Raw genomic sequence first — 15,637 nt, 5'->3', positions numbered from 1 at the left:
GAACCCCAGGAGAGTAGGCCCATTAAGGGCATCCTGAAAACCTCTGCCCAGTTAGGTCAGTGGAGGGGGTACCCATCAAATCCTGGCAGCAAGGAGGAATCTGAAGACTCCTCTGAACTGCGCAGGACACAGGAGACCAGGTCCCCACATTCTGCCAGCCATTCCCAGGCTCGCAGAATCCGGGAAAACCTGGAAGAACAGACGGGAACCTCTGGGAGCAGTGCCTCTGAGTCCGAGGAAGAATGGACAAGGGTTACCCGAACCAAAAAGGCCAATAAGGCAAAAAGGGCCTTGCTTAAGGACCCCTTAAAGCAGATTAAGGCGATCAGGAGCGTCATCACGCCTTACCATAAGAACGCTAAGTATTCTGTTTGGGAGCACTTAGAGTTGTTTGAACAAATGATGGAGACTTTCCATTTGAAGGACAGCCAAAGCTGTATTCAATATGTAAAGTGGACATTCTCCCCGGAATACTCCAGTTTCTTTGCGGGGCTGGAGGACCAAAATCATTTAAGATGGTCCACATATAAGGCGGCCATCCTGAAACATTTTTCTGTTCACAGAAATCCTCAAGAGGCTCGCAAGGCAGCCTACAATTTGCAATGTGGGGAGGATCAGGCCCCACAAGAATTTGTGCAGGAGTTAAAGCGTGCTTTTGCACAGACCACAAGAAGGGTGCGCACGGATAGCAGGGAATTTATAAATACGTTTTTCCATGCCTTGCCCAAATATATCATGACCCAGCTCGTGAGGGATTTTCACGAGAAAAGATCTTTAGACTGGGTCATTGAACAGGCTACCCGGATCTATGAGGTGCAGAAACCGATAGATAGCAAAAGTAATGCCCAGAAAAACCCCAAAGCCAACAGCACCCCTGCTGCTGCCAAGGTGGCAGAGGTAAAGATCACCCCCGTTTTGGATTTGGAGATGGGGGGGCCTAAAAACCTGCCTGCACCTAATAATGCTAGGCCCAGGAGGTCCTCGGGTCAGTCACAGACAGGGAGCCAAGGAGGCAGCCCCACAAATGGGGTCCCTCGCTCTCCTGATTATGTAAGTCCCCGTTACAAGGGAAATCGACCCATCCTGGGTTATGTGTGGACTCCTCCAGCCCAAGGGGGGGGATCCAGACAAGCACCTAACCCAGGGAACTTCCCTCCAAACTTCCCACAGGAGGGCAGAAATTTACCAAACCCTGGGCAGAACTTTTTCCCCAGATATCCACCCGACTTTCAGCCCCAAAACCATCCATCCTTCTTTCCCCAATTCCCTGAGCCCAGACCACTGAATCCGGGAGAGGGGAGGCCAAGGGTGGAGGGGTACCCAAATCTTCCCAACCCGGGGTATTACCAGAGGAGGGACAGCTACCCTTCCCGGGATCAGCCCAGGGGAGAAAACAGGGCCCCGTATCAGCCTGAGCGGGTTTCCCAGTTAGAGCGCCAGGTTCAAAACATGGCGCGGGATCTGGGTCACATACTGAGGGCTCAGCAGAACCCTCAGATGGGCGTGCCGGCGCAGAACGCACCCAACTCTGGACCTGGTGCTCCAGAACAATGACGGGGGCAGCACCCCGATAACTCACCGGTTCCCAGGGAGGAGGCACAAAGGGAAGGGGGGTGTAAAGCCTTGGAGGAAGCTTCCTTCCTCACTTGTAAACAGCCCCTGGAAACCCAGGAACTGGAAACAAAATCTCTTGCCCCGGAAAGTCTGCCTCCTAAGGAGCAGAGGGGGGGTAGGAGAAACAAAAGACCCAAACAGACTCAGTTTGAGGAGGAGGTACAGATCTTCCAATTTGAGGGAGAGGGATCCTCAGAGGATCCTGGGAAAAGGATCTTCTCCTTCAGAGAGGGGGGAACTCCCCCCAAAGAAAAATGGGTCCCTAGGGATGCAAATCCAGACTGGGGAGATGTGGAGACTGAGCTACCGCCGCCCACCATCTCATCCCAGAACCAACAGCAAGAAAATCCCCTGGTTCAAACCCATCCTGGGGACTGCCTCCAAAAAGGGGGGGGCAGCCCAGAACCGGAACCAGGGGAACCCACAATGGCTCTGATCTCCAGTTGCCAACTTTTTCTTTCAGATTCCCAAGACTCTCCACAGAATTCTGCCCAAATCTCTTCGCTAGCAATGTCCAAAACCAGAAAGTTAGCCCACCAGTTGTCCAAAAATGTACACTATCTGTGCCCCCTTGAGGAGAAGGAGGGAAGATATTATGCCCCGGTACAAGTACAGGGGCAGGGTACAATCTCGGCACTGGTGGACACAGGATCTCAAGCTACCCTTCTGTCCAGAAGGGCCTTTGATGAACTGAATGCAGGAAGGGGAGAGGATTACCAAATTCCTCTCACCTCTCTTCCTGGACAACTACAGAACTTTGACGTGAAGGAAATTCCCGTTGAGGGGACTGCAGACTTGGACATTAAAATTGGGCGACATAAGTTGAAACACCCGGTCATAGTTGTGACCCCGGAGGGCACCCCTTGTTTACTAGGGAATGACCTCCTGAGAAGGTTGTCACCCCTAATTGATTGCGTAAACAAGGTCCTCTGGACCCAGACTAGCCGACCCATAAAATTAAAACAGAGTGTCAACCATGTTAGTTTAAACGGCACCTGCCACATGGTTGAACAAAAATCTGACCAAGTAGAATTTCACTTCCAGAACCACCAAATTCCAGACGTGACAGTCATAGCAGTAGGACAACAGACTGGTGATGGGGGGTCCTCTCTATTTCTGAAAATCAACCTTCCTTCCAGTCTAAAGTGGTACTCCACGCTGGAAGGAAACACTCTGAAATTCTATACCAATCCACAATCTGAAACTCCCACTCCTATAGTCCAGAAAGATGTGAAATCAGCTCAGAGCCTGGCTGATATTCAGCAAATTGGAGAGCAGTTGTTCATCCCTGTTCAGTTAAATGATGGGAAGGACTCTGTTCTCGCTCGAGTGTGTGTGAACAACGGTAAGAGCTTCATCAGCGAAGCCATGTTCCGCCAACTCCCAAAAGATCCAGCCATTCCCACCTTCAAACTGATAGACAAATGGGAAATGGACCTGGAAGCACCTAATCCCAAACATCTCCTGCCAAGCAGGTGTATGCTCAAAATCTCCATTGGCAACAAGAGCATAGTCCACAATTGTTGGGTCGTGCGAGACGTCCCTGCCGCCTTTTACTTAGGCAGTGACATTCTCAATCGCTTTGCCATTAGTTTGGACCTAATAAACTTCAAAGCTTGGTCCAGATTAGCGGATAATCCCATGGGCTTTGATGATCCAGAAAAAGCATTTAGGTCAGCTCAATTGCTACCTTATGCAGTTGAAATTCAGGTTAAAGAGGAAGTCACCATCCCAGAAAGGACCCGACAATTCTCCCTGGAAGTGAAAGTTAAAAGGGGACAAGAGTTGAAAAACCCTGATGCTTACATACATCTAAATGCTTCTCTCCAACAGCAAGGGTTGGGGGTAAACCTGTGGGACTCTGGAACAAAAGCAAAAGTTGAAACAAGTTTTCTTGGATTTCCAAGATCTCTTTGCGGTAGACTCATATGACTGTGGTCGCACTGACATCCACACAACAACAATCCCCACGGACCCTGGCATGACTCCTGTGTTTGTGAAGCAATATCGCTTGCCTCTCGCATCAATGGAGTCCCTTACTGAAATAATTAAGAACCTTGAGTCCCGGGGAATAATCCGTCCAGTCCACAGCACCTTCAATAATCCGGTGCTGGGGATATTGAAGCCAAACGGCCAGTGGAGACTCTGCGCCGACCTCAGGGAGCTCAACAAACGGGTCCATACTTCCCGATGGCCTCTGCCCTACATTGACCAAGGGCTGGCCCAGATTCAGGGGTCACAGGTATTCACTGCAATAGACCTGACCAATGGATACTGGACCGTGCCTGTCAGCAGGGAGGACCAATACAAACTGGCTTTTACCTTTAGGGGCCAGCAGTACACATGGACCCGGACTCCCTTCGGATACCTCAACTCCGGCAATGAATTCAACATTTTCCTACATAAGGCCATGCCCGACCTGGGTGCGAGGCGTAACCTGGCTTATGTAGATGATGTCCTCATCAAAAGTTCATCTGTGGAGGAACACATAGCGGAGATCCGTTATGTTCTGACACAGTTGAGGGCCGCCGGAGCAAAACTTTCCTTTCAGAAAGCACAATGGTGTAGAACCCGTGTTAATTTCTTGGGGCATGAGATTACTCCTCAGGGCCTCTGTCCCCAGGAAAAGAAAGTGGAAGCACTTCAGAAACTGAAAGACCCCACAACTCTGCGGGAACTAAGGAGCCTCCTTGGACTGACTAATTACAGCAGAAAGTTCATTGAGGGCTACGCAGAGATCACCAGACCCCTGATTCATCTCCTGAAGGGGGGGGTCAAGTGGGAATGGGGTCCAGAACAATCCGAGGCAGTAAGACAACTCAAGAGAAGCCTCTCACAAGCGCCTTGCCTAGCTTACCCTGTCAGAAACAAGGAGTTCTTCCTGGAGACAGGGTTCTCTAATACGTGCTTGACGGCAGTATTATACCAAAAGCATGACAAGGTCAATAAAGTAATCTCCTATGCGAGCAAAACTTTATCCTCTGTGGAGGAGAAATTCAACGATTGTGAGAAGGCACTCCTGGCAACGGTGTGGGCATTGAAGAATTACCGCCCGTTTATCCATGGGGAACACATCATAGTGGAGACTCCACACCAGCCTCTGCAATATCTCCAAAGTGACAGAATCCGGGCCGGAAATGTGAGTAATTCCCGAATTACTTCCTGGATTCTGTCAATGCAAGGCTTTCCTGTGGAGGTCAGATATGGCCAAAACAAGAAGAGTCCCCTCGTGCAAGGTCTGGCTGACTTGCATGATTGTGCCAGAGAAAACTGTCTCGAGGACGAAAGTCTGAAAATCAAGGACAACATGGAGGCATACCTTAATTCCCCACACAAAGTCTTTGAAGAAGACAAGTGTGAGGGAATGCCCACTGTGTGTGTGGATGGATGCTCTTACCATGTTGACAACAACGGGGAGAAAGAACTGGTGGCCGGCGTAGGGAATGCATGGGTGAATGAGTCCCCAGAACCCTCCGCTGGATACAAAATTGGTCCCCGAAGTAGTCAGGTGGCAGAATTGATGGCTGTGCATCATGCCATCCTCACTGCTGTCCAGCATCAACTCCACGAACTGGTCATAATCACAGATTCGGATTAGGTACGGAACGGGTTCGTGGAGCACCTGGTTAATTGGAAAACCAGAGGCATGTTATGTGCTAACAACAAACCCTTGAAACATGGGAAGTTGATCCAAAACATTGATGATCTGGTCACCTCGAATGAGATGACCATCTATTGGAAAAAGATCAAGGGTCATTCTAAAGTAGAGGGACCAGACAAAACTGGAAATGACTTAGCTGATCAGCTGGCCAAAACCGGGGCCATCCAAGGGGATCTAATTGAGATTGAGTCCCTGTTGGGGGAAATCCAGGTCACTGCCATCACTAGGTCCCAGACAAATGCTCACAACGACCTTTCAATTGTACAATGGAGTAAGGAGACCCCTGATGCTGATTTGATTACCGCTCAGAAGGGGGATCCAATTATTGGTAAATTTTACCAGCACCTTGAGGACCCTGAGAACTTTCCCCTGACGGATACCGATTACATTGGGAAAGAGGACCTAAGAGTGTTGATGAAATGTCCAAAAATGTTCCGAATCCAAGACGGTTTGCTGGTAAGGAAATCCAAAGCTGGCCACGATCAGTGGGTGGTTCCTACCTCATTCCGAAGCCTGATGTTAAGTCACGCCCATGATGCGGCCACTGCCGGTCACAGGGGGTTTCACACAACATTGGAAATCTTAAGAGAGGTTGCATACTGGCCACACATGGGGCAGGACCTCGACCAATACTTGAAGGGGTGTCTTGTGTGTGCACAATTTCAGCCATCATCCCTCACGCACCGGGCACCTTTACAAAAGAGGGGAATGACACTCTTTGGCAATGCTGATTGCCAAAAGCAAACCCATAACTGTTGGGAATTCATTTTCTTAAATCCCAAAAAGGGGTGCAGTACCAGTACTCACCACTATCCAAAAGCCGGCGTTTTAAAACCACCAGATTTTGTAGAAAACTGAATAAATGAACCCAAAACAGGCCAAAGAAAGACTTACTGAGAGGTGGATCCAATGTAAAGTTATATTCTGAAGTGACTTGAAGGTTTATAACAAGACTGGCTGCGCTGTGGATTTCAGCAGTTTAAGTAAATTTGGACTGAAAGACACTAAAAAAAATCTAGATGTTTAAATTGACTGAGTGACCTACTTTTGAGTGTCACATAGGTTGCAATTGTTTAAATGTCCTAGTTTTAAACTTAGAATCAGCCTTCTAGCTGCATATGTGAAAATGTTTAGTTTTATTTGAATGCAGAAACTGGGGAACAGAAATGACAGCTTAAAGAGATTCCAATTCTGCCTGGCAACTACCCCCATCAGGAGTGAAACTTGAGTCACAGCTGTGTTCCCAGGCCTAGCTGCCCTTTTGCTGCTCACACTAAGGATATGCCATCTATCTGATAATTGAATTACCTGTGCTCTGCAGGAAAGTGAACAAAGCCCTGTCCTGGCTCAGGCAAAGGTTTTATTGGCAGGAGTCGTAAATGGTCGTAAAAAGTGGCTTCCTCCTGAGGAAAGGGGAGGGGCACTGCCTGTGAGAGCAAGCTGGCTTGGCAGAACTGGAAAAACCAGTATTCAACCTTGTGCTGAGGGTAAACCACACCCCTTTGGAGCCAGAACATAACTCTAAAAAGATGAATAACTCATAGAGCGGACATGTGAAAATTTTATAAATGATACCATAATTCTTGTGATTTTTCTGCCCACATTTTAAGAGGTTTTTCGACCCGGTGGCATGTTCAGGGGGGTTTTAGCGGAAAAGTGGATATTACTCTAAATGTATGCATGTTAAAAATCTGAAACTTCATCAGTTAATGTCCCTACTCCCTGCACACATGTATGTAAAGTTGGGTCAATGTCAGAAATTGAAAAATCAGTTAAAAAGTCAATAATGTGCCATTTCTGAATGCAAGCTCTTAGAAACAGCAGATTTGGACAGAGACATGGCTAAATTCAGCCACACCATGTATATGTAATTTCAAGCAACTGTGTAACTGTGAAATATGTCTTTTATTATCAAATATAGAATGTGTGCAATCTGACAGAGGAGTGTCCTATCTGCAAGCCATAAAATGACATCCCTCTGACTCACAGTTCATTCCCCAATCAAATAAGAAATGGAAGTTTGACCAATTAGAAGCTGAGAGAGAGGTAGGGTCAGTGATGCTAGAACACACCCACATTCTAAACACATAAAAGCAGACAGACAGGACAGATAGGGACCTTCAATTCCATCTGCAGCGGGACGCTCTGCCGGAAAAATCCATACTTTACCTCCATCAAACCACCAGAGAGCCAAACTAGAGACTTCAATCTATCCAGAACTAGAGACCCAGACCAGAGAACCAGAGAGAGCTGACCCAGATCACTGTGAAGTGCAGAGACCAGAGGCGAGTTTAAAACCTGACCAGATCCATGGCGAGGCCCATTTCACTCAAGAATATAGTGTGAGTACATAGTAAAACTGTGTAGAACACATCTCTTAGTTAAAATAATATAATTCAATCCATTTTAACCTAAGTAGAACTGCAGCTTAGCAATTGTGTTATCCTGCCATCATTTTTAAAGCTGAAAAAGTGTGCGTTTAAAATTTCAAATCTGAAAAACGACCTTTATTCAATCGTTCATATCTCCGCAACCGTTTGTGCTAGAGACTTGCAGTAACTTTCATTTTGAAGCTGAGATCCTAGGCTTTCCTAGGACCCCAAAACGATAGAGATAGTGGTTCCTCTGTAATAGCGCTCGGCGCATCCGCGAATTTTACCGCGATTTGCAAATTTCTCCACATGTAAAATCAGCTGCTGCTTGCCTTCCATTTGCCAGAAATTCGTTTAACCTGCTAACTATCCCTGCCTCATTGCTAGTGTGAGCCTGGACTAATATTAACTAGATACCACTCACCCTGAACCTCTGAAAGGGAATTAAAAGCATTCCCAGCATATTTCTCATCCATTGCTAGCACATATCAAAGCATTTGGGCCTGTGTTTTCAAAACTCCTATCTGTTTTCTGTAAGCTTGCTGGGATTGAACTGAATCACATTTGATTGCATTTCCGAGAACTGTGTGCTTCCTTCCATTTCCTTGCATTGCATCAAGGGGGGGAGGGGATTGCCAGAGAAAAGTGATTACATCGTTTGGTTGAAATCATATTGAGTATTTTCCGTACTGCATTCATTGAATATTGCATCCACCTGAGCTTACATAAAGCATCCTCTACCACATTATACTTTTGTTCCTATTTACCAGTGTGCTACCTTATCCATTTCATGTCAACTCATTAGTGATTATAAGAAGTGTGCTAGTGCCAGATTCTCCGTTGTTGATCTTTATCATATCAGATTAAGTGTGCTATTCAATTATTAATTTATTATAAAGTGTGATATATATATATTTTAAATTATCAAATAAACCTTTTAAACTTGCAAAACAGAACTACTTCTTGGCTCAGTGGGGTCAGGGGGAGTCCAAGAGAGGGGTGTTATATAGGGGTAGTCATCCAGAACGCATGAACTGGACATAAAGATATATCAATAAGGGTTTCCATTCAGTATCCCAGACTAGGCATTGACTTAGCTGTAGTGTTGAATTGAATCCTCTTACAGCGTCTATCCCCTTACCCAAAATCCAAACTTTTGAAGCAAAAGTAGCTACCACAGTGCTCAATGCAGTATTTTGAGGCATTAGGAGTTTTGAAATAGATTAAGAGTTTGCAGGATTGATATGGAAACGAGTGATGATCTTTCCTCCTGAGGTACTGATGCAATATATCTGGCTAGAGTAAGGCCTGGTTTCCCTGGTTTCCCTGGTTTCCCTGGGCCTGCAAGCTAAATGCACAGCATTGTTATTCTATGGAAAACATTAGATACACAAGCTGGATTGCTCATGGCTTTCATTACACAAGAAGATTTGTAAATAATGTTACGGGTCACAAGATGCTTTTGGACATAAATGTACTGACCTCTTTGCCACCTTCAATACCATTGACCATTAACCATCCCCTTAATATCTGCAGCATGCACATGGGCATCGACAGAACATTCCTGTAGTTGTTCACCTCCAATCTCTCCAAAGGAGACAAACTCATGCAGATCCCTGTGCCACCCAATAGTCTGTAGAATTCCACAAGGATTCGACTTACTCCTGTCATCTTCAGCCTATACCTGGAACCTGTGGGGAGCTCCTCAACATCAATATACAGCAATATACAAATGCTGTTTTCCTTTAGCTAAAGATCAATTGCAACAAAGACATATCTTAACCCGCACACTGCCGGTCCCTCATCCAAGCCTGGATGACAAGCACCTATCTGAAGCTCAACCTGATAAAGACCGTACTTGTTCTCCCAGGAAACTGCACAAAGGACACCCATATCCAGAATTGACACTGATATGAAGCTCAACATGCGCCTCCACTCTCACCCATTGCAAACTCCATCTGGCTGTGCCCCCTCATTCAAAATACACATTTCCAAGAAGACCGAAACATCATGGTAACAGCTTGCATTCCTCCTCAAAGTCATTATTTTCATCCCCACTCCGAGCTTCAGAACAGTTTCCGAGGCCTTGTTCATCTCATAACTGGATCCTAGCAACTGCCGACTTGCAGATGTCCCTGATGTTACCTTGGTCCACTTCTAACCGATCCAGCATGCTGCAGCATTCCTCTTCACAGAACTAGGAAAAATCAACCACATCACACCCATCATCATGGAAAGTCAATGGTTATCCCTTCAAGCATGCATCATGTTCAAGTCATCCTACTTACGTGAACGCTTTGGAGTTCCGGACAACGCCCTTTCATTTAAACTGTATACCGGTGGATGTGGTTTTGAAATTTTCTAGCGTTTAGCACCAGTAACCGCAGGTAACTGATAACTTTGGTAATTTTGGTAAAGCACGTACAGGGGATTCCATGTGAGAGTCTAAGACTTTGCCTGTAATTAGAACAGAATGACTGTTTGACTGCCTTGTCTGTACCATTTGTACATGTTGCGTCTGTTTGTTGCCTAATATTATGACAAGTGTGTCGGCTGAGAGTTGGAGTTAAAGTCGTGATATTTGTCTGAAACCTTTACACACGTACGTAGATAAACCTGTTGCAGATGTATGTACACTTCTGAACTAAGTCCTGCAGGCAAAGGTGCCACCTAACTGCGTGGATAGACGGCATCAACAGATTTCTATACTGTTTAAATATTCTCTGTGTGAAAGAGTTTGAAAGAGTCTGCCACAGAAGTGTAGTTGTAGCTGCTTTGTTTCCACCAGGAACTTTTTTACTCAGCTGTCTGACTCACTCCTGTGAACTGTGGTATAACTGAGTATAACAGAGGGTGAAACACCAGGCAACACTGTCTTCATTAGCCTGTATATGGTGGCCTTTGAAGAGATGAGTAATCTCTGCAATGAGGTGGTTGAACCACAGAGCATTCCCTAGGCGATGCAGCGCTGTGATAGAATGTGTACTCCAAAGACCATCTCAACAAATGGTATGACTATCAAATCTAAAAAGGTTGACAACATGTTTTGCAAAAGTGCCTGTGTTGGACCTTGTTGTGGAGGAGATAGCGGGCAAAGAAATTGCTGAAGAACTTAGTAATTAATTGAGCTGCATAGGAAATAAATTGCTTGAATCAGTTATTATTAGACCTCTTACCGTATCAATAGACCTTAAAGATCGTAAAAGTTGCACTTCTTATCCGCACGGAGAAATATCTGAGTTCCAAAATGATGTGTTATCTAAAGTAATCGTAAGTACACCATGTTAAATGAACAATAAAAAGATTGAAGTAAAAACTGACTCCTTACAAACTATTGCTATGGTACATAACATTATACATATAAATGATGTGATCAACCTTAATGCATCTAATAATCTAGACCTAGTAATGAATGTATCAGAAGCAGATTACATGGGAGATGATAGAGAATATGTATTAGATGTGGAACCTGAATAATTCTTTGAAAATCGTGAAATGCATGATAACACCAATGTAATACAGCCTGAAGATGGAGGAACTGAAAGTGAGTACACAGAAGTTCCATATAACACTAACATGAGTCGAGATTTGGCATCAGCACAAAATAAGTCATCATCCAATATGTTGGATAGTAGTATGTGTAGTATGAATTCCAACGGTATGTTTTGGGCCCTTGATAATTTGTCAACTATGTCAGTTGAAAAATGTGAAAGCATAGAGAAAGAACTTGTTGTACAGTCAGTGCTGCTTCCTAAAAGCATACATTGTGTCAGCAAGACAGTTAAGGAAGTAGATACCCCCATGGATTCGACGCTTTATGGTGAATCTGTACCCAAAACCTCTCACACACCTAGTACAATTAATTCCTCTGTAGAAAAGTCTGAGAATAAAAGAACATGTGGGAAGGTGTTGCAAAAAAATGAAACAAAAAGGGAAATCTAAAGTTGTCGCACAAGCATTCATGTATTTCAAGAGACTGTGTGCACGGAAACCCATGGGAGGTGCAGCAGAAAAATTGCCTTTTATAAGGAAGTTGAATAGGCAGTGGTGACTGAGCTTGGCGCTGACACCACTGCTGTTAGTGGTGACCATCCTACTGTTGGACTGAGTGCCCTGAGCCAGGTGTGTACTATAGAGCCACCTCTGAACAGCGTACTGCTAACCGAAATGCCTTGCATAAACAAGAAGTCAGTGACAGTGGGCTACATTAGCACAGACATCCAAGAGGTGGTTAATCCACCCTGCAAATGTAAAAACATATTGGTCGCTCGCCCAAAAACTCAAACCAAACTCGATGACATGTGGGCACCCAATGTAGTAAAGCCAATTGCTCCCATCCTCAATTTGGCTGCCTCGAATCTGACACCCACTGATTTGCATAATGTTTTGCAGCTGCAACATGTATCCTATAATCAGGAACTTCCCCCATTGAACAGAGCTGCAGTCCGGAGTGTCTTTCATATGACTGTCCCATTAAGAGGAGTATCTTCGGAAGATATCAGGATTGTCGATCAGGCGAAAATGTAAAAGAACATATCACTAACATATGGTTCTATCTTAATACTACATTATATTTCGTATTGTGTTATGGGGATGAACCATATAGACTGGGATATGCATGTAAAGTATTAATGCTCCCCCGAATGAAATCTTGGGCTGTAATATCGGAGCCTAAAAATGTCATAAAAACAGCTCACATAAATAGTGTGCCAACTGAACAACAATTGACACACACGTGTGAAACAAGAACACAGCCAAAAGGCTCTAATATGATAATTGTTCCAAGAACAGTAAACCATCAGCTTTTAAAACTCACTTTTCATCTCAGCCCGGATGATGCTAACCTGTTGTACTCTTGGAACACGAGAGGATTTGTACATATATTTGTTGAGGATGGATTGGTGGCCAATATTGAGATTTTTATGATAGTGGCACTACAAGAACCCTGGTTTGTAGAGAAGATTCAAATCGATGGATGGACTACGGCGCATCCACCAGCCACCAAGGGACCGAAAGGGCGTCCTAAGGGTGAGTTACACATTTCTGTGAAACAGACCTGGAATATAGAAGTACTTAAAGAATGCACTAACAATATAGAGGCAGTATTTGTCATCCATGGTAAGTGGACGATTTTGGTCGTAAATATATACGATCCACCAAATTACACTGAAACAATAGCAAATGTAAAAGTAGTTGAAAATGTGATTAAGAATTACTCCCATTACTATCCTATGTGGTTGATGGGAGACTTTAATGCCATATGTGACATTATAAAACTTGATTTCAACGTAACAATATCACCCGCGCCGGTGTACCTGGTTAAAATAAATCGCCATGGTAAAACATGGGTCAGACTTCTGGAGGAAAATAGTTTCATGACGTTAAATGGTTACTGTTATAAAGGATCAGCGAACACAGGAGCTGCATTAAAAATAGAGTAAGGACAGCGCCTCTAGTCAATCATTTCCTAACCATGGAATATGGCAGTGATACTTTAAAGTGGACAGTGTTACTACATATCACCAGGTCCCACAACAGTGTTGCCGATACTATAAAGTTATTCAGCAAGGAACGATGGTTACTCTTATTAACCAATGCGTCCAACACAGGGTTGAATGAATTAGTTGATTGCTGAACCCTGGGGAAGTGCGTTGATCTGACTTCTCATATTACTGTTGATACCTCTTTCGTGCATGGATTCGAGCGAATGGTTCAGCCCTTTATTGTGTCACATGCAGCAATGTGCTGTTCCCTTGTCCTTTGTTCATACCATGGATTAATTAATGGGTCTTGTATACTATACTGTGGTTGTCATGGTAGTAGGTACAGGTTCCAGAAATCTACTACGCCTGACTCAATCTCTGTGATTTTCCTCGTCTTTATGACACATACGATTTTTTGCCACCGAGAGAGCGTTCGTATCTTAACTCTTAACACCATACACAGGGATAGTAATTCCTTGTGGACAGTCCACTTAAAGGCTTTCGTTGTGTGATCTTTGCTAAACTGCGATTGTGGTGTTTGTATAGTATATAGGCGTCTGAATGGACGCGGCACGTGACGTACATCCACTCGCCTCAGCTTTCACGAGACAGTACTTATCCCGGTAGAGATCAGCAGGTGCGTAGCGTGTTACAGGCAATAGGTTCTATCGAGCGGAAGTGACTTTGCACAGGGAGTGATACAGGACACACAGGGCTAAGCAATGGGGTTTGCGATTTGAATACTCGGACAATTCACAACTGTTTTGCTTGCCCTCTTGTGTTCGGGCACTGAACACCAGACACACTTGGACTCTTCGTGGGCTTTGGTTTTGTTTCCCTAGCACTGCACGTTGGTCGTCCGCACCAAGATGCGACGGATACCACCTCTTCGTGACAGTGCGATGCAATCCTAAGAATGCCGCCTCATTAATAATAGGATGAAGTAGCGAATGACTGACGAGTACGACTGCTGACCGGCAGGTAATTTAGCTGTCTCTTCTTTTACTATGAGCACTTAACGCATTCAATATATACAGTTCACTATAAGTTGCAGTACCGAACCCTCGGTCTGACTACTTACAGAGCTTGGTCCCAGCCATGTTACACTATGTCAAGGCCATTCTTTTCTATATACAAGTATGGGTTGTTTCTCCCGTCCTCTTAATTTTATCGACTAGGCGTGCTTAGAAGGCTGACCAGTCGAGACACTCAGTTCTCCTTAGGCTTCTGTTAAGGAATTAACTTTTACTATTCCTGCTGAGACTGTATTATGCACTGAGTCCGTTAGTTTATGCAAATGTTTTACCAGCTTCGAGCTGTTGAGATCCTTTCTGATATCGAATACCTGGTTTTTCTTCATATATATTCTTTGCTCATACCGTTGTTTCACATCATTTCTTAGATTTGTGTCGACTCTGAAGACGCTCGAGCCCGACCGTGTTATGAATAATAATTAGTACGTTAGGAGTGCTGCAAGAGCGTTTTACTGTGTTGGAGTCCTGGGATTGTGAGGCTGTTGGTTGTTTCTACTGCAAAGGAGGCAGATTCAGCAGTTGCCTTTGAGCATATAATACTCCTTGCCAGCGAAGTGCAGCAGAGTGCTGCAGGAGTGTTATACCGTGTTTAGTGCTGTTTTCTGCTGGTTTCTGCTCCTCCTCTGCCCCGGCTGCTTTATCCTGGGGAGATGCTGCTTCACGTGTCACTTCACTGGTCTGACCTCTTACCCCTATCACTGCATAAGTCGTCTGTGCTTTACTGACAGTTCCAGTGTGGTGTGGTATATTTGTTTATACAATATTCGGTCCTGAGCTTTGTTGCAGGAGTGTGGATAGGAGCGTAGGCCCTGCAAAAAGGGGTCCCATACCCTACCATTGCCTGTGTCTAGCACTCGTTTTAAAACATTTTAAAAATATACATGAACTGTAGTTAGTAGCTTTAAGTTGAACATTGTGTGTATGCAGCTCACCTTTCGGTCGAGTAGTAAGGATTTTTCTTGTGTTATTTGTGGTCGTAGAGAGTCACCGGAAGCTTGAACTGCCAATTGACTTAAAGGGCCTTTTCACAATTACCCACATTTTTTTGGGCTCTCTTCTCTTTATCGGTGCTATAAGGAACTTGGACCAGCGTCACTTGCATCGCCTTGGAGTCTGCCTACTTGGCCGCTTTGGTGTTGAACGGGATATGGTAGCAACGCTACGAAGCAAGGGAGAGGTGGGGGCTGTCAAGGCGACCAAAGGGTCGGGCATATATCAGATGCCACGTAATGAAGGTGCCTCGACTTTGGCAATGGCAGAGGGTGTACTGGATGATAGGGTGAACAAAACAGAAGTACGCTTACCAATGGTGGCCCTTATCCCCTTACACCTGATGTCCCTTGTGAAAAGTCAGACCAGGCCTTCCTTAGGTTAGGTAACATACAGGACAGGGTGGCAGATGACATGGGTGCAGGACCATACTGATGTTTCAATTCTAGCCCCAGTTGTCTCCCACAAGCTGGGGAAACGTGT

This window comes from Ambystoma mexicanum, chromosome 7p, assembly GCF_040938575.1.
Source record: "Ambystoma mexicanum isolate Mex_15411 chromosome 7p, UKY_AmexF1_1, whole genome shotgun sequence".
Classification (NCBI taxonomy): domain Eukaryota; kingdom Metazoa; phylum Chordata; class Amphibia; order Caudata; family Ambystomatidae; genus Ambystoma; species Ambystoma mexicanum.
Note: the sequence above shows the minus strand (reverse complement) of the source record.